This window comes from Sapajus apella, unplaced genomic scaffold, assembly GCF_009761245.1.
Source record: "Sapajus apella isolate SASKATOON/1434 unplaced genomic scaffold, GSC_monkey_1.0 scaffold13, whole genome shotgun sequence".
In the NCBI taxonomy this organism is placed as follows: domain Eukaryota; kingdom Metazoa; phylum Chordata; class Mammalia; order Primates; family Cebidae; genus Sapajus; species Sapajus apella.
The window spans coordinates 7,907,018-7,913,910 of NW_022436953.1; positions in this window are offsets into that span (position 1 = coordinate 7,907,018).

The window sequence follows — 6,893 nt, forward strand, 5'->3', positions numbered from 1 at the left end:
GGCAATGAGAAAATTTTCTAAAAATAGACTCCCTGGCCCTTGGCCCAGGGTACTTTTATTTTCAAGTTTCTACTGCTGCTTAAATTCTTTCCTTGTATAAGAGGTTATGGCAGAGTTTTGGGGGCCAGTGTATGTGTTGGGAGTGGTGGGGGCGTCTGGGGAAACAGTCTTGAAAGAGCTGTGTATTTCCAAAATGTTTATAAGTTGGCCCATGGAGTACTCACACCCTCTCCAAAGCAAGCGGGGGAAATTTCTGGGAAGTGAGAGCACTGGACTGAGCTTTGTATTCCTTGGGCTAAGAGTTCAGGGTTATGCTGGAATGCCAAGGTTAGTGCTTGAATGCCCTCTGGGATCGTCATCCCGTCTGCAAAGTTGTTTCAGCAATTTCTAACCAGCTACGTTTATTTATATAAGGAATATTTATTATATTTGTTTTGCTTTTAAGATGATGATGTCACCTTCTGTGATCTGATTGGTTCCTGTCTGTTCTCAGGTCGCCCGTTCTAACCTGGCGTGTAAGTCGTTGGTCTTGTCAGAAGCAAATATAAAACAATTGTTTATTCTGGTCCCTAGCAGAATAGACAACTTCCATTGAAGTTACAATAAGAAATTAAAATGTTTTATGATAAATTAAACTATTCTTTATATCATTTATTTTAAATATATAATTTTAATTTCTTGAAATTAAGAATTATTGTTAATAATCATTAAGCTTATAATAAGAAATTAAAAACCAGACTAGGAAATGAACCACACGAGGATGTGAACTGGGAAATGTAATAAACAGGAAAGTTAGCCCCTTAAGTATCTGAGGCAATAGAACAATTTGAAAAAGACTATAAAATAGTTATGATCGAAATACAGAGATAAGGCCTGTCGCGGTGGCTCACGCCTGTAATCTCAGCACTTTGGGAGGCCGAGGCGGGTGGATCACAAGGTCAATAAATCGAGACCATCCTGGTCAACACGGTGAAACCCCATCTCTACTAAAAATACAAAATATCAGCTGGGCATGGTGGCGCGTGCCTGTAATCCCAGCTACTCAGGAGGCTGAGGCAGGAGAATTGCCTGAACCCAGGAGGCGGAGGTTGCGGTGAGCCGAGATCGCGCCATTGCACTCCAGCCTGGGTAACAAGAGTGAAACTCCGTCTCAAAAAAAAAAAAAAAAAAAACAGAGATAAAATGATAGGACATGGGACTATGAAAAAAGAACAGGTAAATTTGGAAAAGTACAGATATAATATGTAGAAATAAAAAGTTTAGAAATTTATATTTTAAAAACCTCAATGACTGAAATTCTTTTTTTTAAGGCAGTTATATCAGTCAAAAATCTAGTAAAAATAGCTTATTGAAAAGGGGAAAGAAAAGTAATGTATTAATCTCCTTTATGAATACTGTTTCAGAAATTTCAAATAATATATTAATAAATAGAATTCCAGCAGCACATCAAAGAATATCATTAATAGATTAAAAGAGAAACACTGCAAGATCATCACCCTATATGCTGAAAAAATTTGGCATCCAAATATAAACAAACTGTCTGTAACATGGTAAAAACAAAGGGTAAAGTTCAGCCCCCAAACCAGTGTTATGCTTAATGGGGAAATATTAGAAACCTTCATGTTAAAGTCAGTGCAAGATACGTATGTCTTCCTTCACGCCTATTCTTTTTAAAAATTATCAATTAGGAATATGTTTGGCTGCAAATAATGGAATACCAGACTGTAATTTTTATAAGTGTCTAAGCTATAAAAGGCTTAAACAAATAAGGATTTATTTTTCTCACATAAGAAGCTTGTATCTAGGTGGCTATTTTGGGTCAGTGCCTTGATAGTTTCAGGGCTGATCAAAGGATATGTGCATTTACTGTTTTGATATATGTTACAAAATTGCCCTCCAAAGAGATCTCAACCAATTTGAACTATTTCCCATAGTATGACGATTGCCTTTTTCTCCACATTGTTGTCAACACTGGGTATTTTCTATTATAACTTGAATCAGTTTGCTTCTTTTATAGATTGGAAAAAAAAAAACCCTAATCTGGGTGTTTTGGTTTGCATTTCTTTAATTATGAGGGAGGCTGAACAGAACATTGTTATTGGCCACCTTTATGTTTTTATGCGTGAAGATTCTTATGATGCCCCCTATTTTTCTACTGGCTTGTTTATGTATATATGTGTGTGTGTGAAAGTAGATGGAATTTTCTTCATGATCAGTTAAGTGCTAGATGAGGCTTCAAATTCCATAGTGAAAGGTGACTTGTCAGCTGGGTGCGGTGTCTCCTGCTGTAATCTCAGCACTTTGAAAGGCCAAGGTGGGCGGATCACTTGAGGTCAGTAGTTTTAGACCAACCTGACCAACATGGCGAAACCCCATCTATAAAAAAAAAAAATACAAAAATTAGCCAGGCATGGTGGCACTTGCCTATAATTCCAGCTACCCAGAAGGCTGAGGCACAAAAATTGCTGGCCCCTGGGAGGCAGAGGTTGCAGTGAGCCAAGATTGCACCACTGCACTCCAGCCTGGGTGAGAGTGTGAGACCCTGTCCTAGAATAAAAAAAAAAAAAGGTGACTTGTGACAAAGTGAATCAACTACAGGGCAGCTTCACAGCACATCTCACAGTCAGGAGCACTGGACATTAAAAAAAAAATTAAATACACAGGGACAGATTTCCTGTTCACCCCTATCTGTGGTTATTCCAGTATATGGAATAAAAGGCATGACAATGGGAGAGACAGGAAGCCTATGCTAGTCATGAAGCATCTGATGGAGGGAAAAAGGGCACTTCCCTTCATCTGGTCAATTTCCCACTACCCTGAATTCAACTGCACATGGAATTTCACAAGATAAATAGCAAGTTAGTTTACAGGATGTTTCACAGAACAGGATGCTTTGCTGAGACCTCAGAGGTGTCAGCTGAACAAGATGAATGATTTGCATTTGGCTTTCATTCCTCAAGGTCAGTGTTGGTGACATGCCTCCTCTGGGAATGTTGGAGCCCACAGGGCCTTTAGAGATTATTTACTGACAAAAATGAAGTTCAGAGAAGTTAGGTCACATACTCAAGGTCACATTGCTGGTGAGCGATAATAATAGTAGCTAAAACTTGTGCCATGTGCTAGATATTACTCATGCATTTTACACCTACCAACTCATTTAATCCTCATATCAACCCCATGTGGAAGGAATCATTAGATTCTACAGAATCTATGTTTTTCAAAGATTTTTGAAAATACATTGCCGGGAGCGGTGGCTCAAGCCTGTAATCCCAGCACTTTGGGAGGCCGAGGCGGGTGGATCACGAGGTCAAGAGATCGAGACCATCCTGGTCAACACGGTGAAACCCCGTCTCTACTAAAGCTACAAAAAATTAGCTGGGCATGGTGGTGCGTGCCTGTAATCCCAGCTGCTCAGGAGGCTGAGGCAGGAGAATTGCCTGAACCCAGGAGGCGGAGGTTGCGGTGAGCCGAGATTGCGCCATTGCACTCCGCCCGGGTTAACAAAAGCGAAAATCTTTTTAAAAAAAAAAAAAAAAAAGAAAATACATTTTATTTCACAACCCGGTATACTCACACATACAAGTACATTATAATTGAAAGACAGATTCCTTAAAAACAATTGTTAGGTTTACTAAATGTGACACAAACTGTTATGTCCCCTTTACTTTTAACTCTTCCAATATGTTACCCTCTTTTGAAAAAAATGCAAAACTTATTAAATGAGTCAAGATCCAAACTTTGAAGAAAATTCTTTTTTTTTGGAGATAGAGTCTCACTTTGTTGCTCAGGTGAGAGGGACAATCAGCTTCACTGCAGCCTCAACCTCCCAGGCTCAATCAATCCTGCCTCAACCTCCCGAGTAGCTGGGACTACAGGTGTGTGCCACCATACCTGGCTAATTTTCCTGTTTTTTTGCAGAGATGATATCTCACTATGTTGCCCAGGCTGGTCTCGAACTCCTGGGCTCAAGTGATCCTCCCACCTTGGCCTCCCAAAGCGCTGGGATTACAGGAGTGAGCCACCACACCTGACCCACTCTCATGTTTTTTTTTTTTTTGAGACGGAGTTTCGCTCTTGTTGCCCAGGCTGGAGTGCAGTGGCGCGATCTCGGCTCACCGCAACCTCCGCCTCCTGGGTTCAGGCAATTCTCCTGCCTCAGCCTCCTGAGTAGCTGGGATTACAGGCATGCGCCACCATGCCCAGCTGATTTTTTGTATTTTTAGTAGAGACGGGGTTTCACTATGTTGACCAGGATGGTCTCGATCTCTTGACCTCGTGATCCACCCGCCTGGGCCTTCCAAAGTGCTGGGATTACAGGCGTGAGCCACCGCGCCCGGCCCCCACTTAGGTTTTTTAACCAATCTGGTCCACCGGTTCGCTTGTGCGTGTCCTTACCAGACCTGGGTAGGACATCAAACTGCAAGCTTGGCGTCTTGGGCAAGAAGCAAATGATCTAGCCTAACCAGTCATACCTAGAAGTAATCTGTCTGGGAGAAGAGAGCAGTTGATTTTAAGCCAATAAAATTCAAGGCAGGTAAGATGACTGGGTAGTTATGATACTGCTGTCTCCTTCTCCTGGTAAAACTGCTTACCCGCTGTGGCTGCTCCCTCAGCACTTCCACCAGGTGCCTGACCTTTCAGTCTTCCTAATAAATCTCCCTGAGCTTCATTCCCTCCTCAGGTGTCACGAGGGGAGTTTGTCTGGAGACCCTTTGGGAGCTGATGTCAAATGCTCCACAAATGTGCTGTTAAGTTAGCGCTGCAGTAGGCTGGAAAAGGAGAAGATTAAAGGAATAAAATATGCCCCAAACAGTTTTGGAGAGCACTAGCCAGTGGGGACTCTGCTCTGTCATCCTAGGTGACCATAGGGTTGGCTGATAGATGATAACAGTTTTCTGTAACACGCAGGCTTTTAATCTTCCCAACAGTCTGGAGGAAAAATGTTAGATATGGTGCCAGGATCAGTTTTTACCATGTCGTTAGAGGCCCCAGATGTAGTTTTTAGATTCCATAGACGCTAAATCCAGCAATGCCACAAGAATGCCTGTGCAGACAGGATCTGTGTTGATGCAGGTTTTTGAAAATTTTTTTAGTTTTTGATATATACAAAGAAAACTCACTTTATCTAGCTTAAACAATAAGGTGATTTTGTTAGGAAGATACAAAGTATCTAGCAGAATCCAAGAGAACAGGTGTTGCTGGGTCTCTCAGGGGACTGCCTCCAGGTTCCCACAGGGCAACAGCCATCAAGGAAGATGGCCCCTTCCCCATCTTTCCCTTCCTCTTTTGGGTCTGTGGATTCCACTCATTTATTTGCCTTATTCTTCCCACCATACAGCCTGCCTTTCTCTGTCTCTCCTGAGCTTCACACGCTGAGTTCCAGACCTGAGCAATGTTTGACTTGCTCTTGGTCTCTGTTGTAAATTCCCAGGAAAAATAATAGAATTGGCTTCATGTGGGGCAGGTCTCCACCTTGACCCATCAGCTCTGGCCCTGGGAAGGTGGGTAGAGTGGCCTAGGGCATCATGGCTTCAGGGAGGCATGTACTTCTTGGTGGGAGTTAGTAATCTCAGAGGAGATTGTGGATGATACAGACACCCCCAAAATAGCCTCTGGGATCTCTCTGATCTATTAGAGAGGTAGATTTCTGTTAGGGTACAATGGCTTTGCATTACAGGCTAGGAATTTACATGTAGGCCTACCAGTCAGTGTTTCTGCTTTTTTTGGAGGTTTACTTCATATCTTCACTGGGGTACTATTGAAAAGGTGAACACTGGTATATAATACTGTTCTTATTACTGTGTTACAGCACACAGCTGAGAAGTTCTAAGCGGATTTTGAGAAGAGGCAATTATATCCAGGTTTAAATAAGGAGCTTTGCAGAAGTATTATAGTTCGTGATCATATATTTGAAATATCTGGCAGAACAAATGGGTATATTCTTCACTGTCCCTGGTCCTTGAGTTTGGAGGCACTTCTCTGCTATCCTTCCAAGGCTTTCTGCTGTTCACCCATGCCCTTTTATCAACTTTGGTGTCCACCGGTACCTTGATAGGGACCCCACCCCATGTATTGCAGGATTTTTGCATTCTTGCCCTTGTTTCTGCCGAGTGCTATTTCCCATAGTTGAGGTTCTTCTTGCTTTCTTTCACATCTGTAACTCATACCTGTCATTTAGGGTCAAGTTCAAGAGCCATGTCTACCATGTACCTTTCTCTAAGATGTCATGGTTCACTGGGCTTCCTTAAGTTAGAACTCATTCAATAGTGATTCACTGAACAGTTATTTATACATCAGAATGCTGGCTGGTTATAGTAGTTCACTAGTGCTGTTATAACAAAATACCATAGACTGGGTGGCTTAAAAAACAAAAATTGAGGCCAGGCGCAGTGGCTCATGCCTGTAATCCCAGCAATTTGGGAGGCAGAGGCGGAAGGATCACTTGAGGTCAGGAGTTTGAGACCAGCCTGGCTAACATGGTGAAACCTTGTTTCTACCAAAAACATAAAAAATTATCCGGGTATGGTGATGCTGTAGTCCCAGCTACTCGGGAGGCTGAGGCAGGAGAATCGCTTGAAACTGGGAGGCGGAAATTGCAGTGAGCCAAGATCGTGCCACTGCACTTCAGTCTGGGCAACAGAGTGAGACTTCTGTCTCAAACCATCTCCCCAAACCAAAAAATAAAACCTCAAAATTGATTTCCTCGCAGTTATGGAGGTTGGAAGACCAAGATCAAGGTATCAGCAGGTTTGAATTCTTCTGAAGCCCCTCTCTTTGTTGTGCAGATAGCCTCCTTTTCCCTGTCATTCCTCTGTGTGCACACGTCACACACTTGGTGTCTCTTTGTGTGACCAGTTTTCCTCTTCTTATAAGGATACCAGTCTTATTGGATT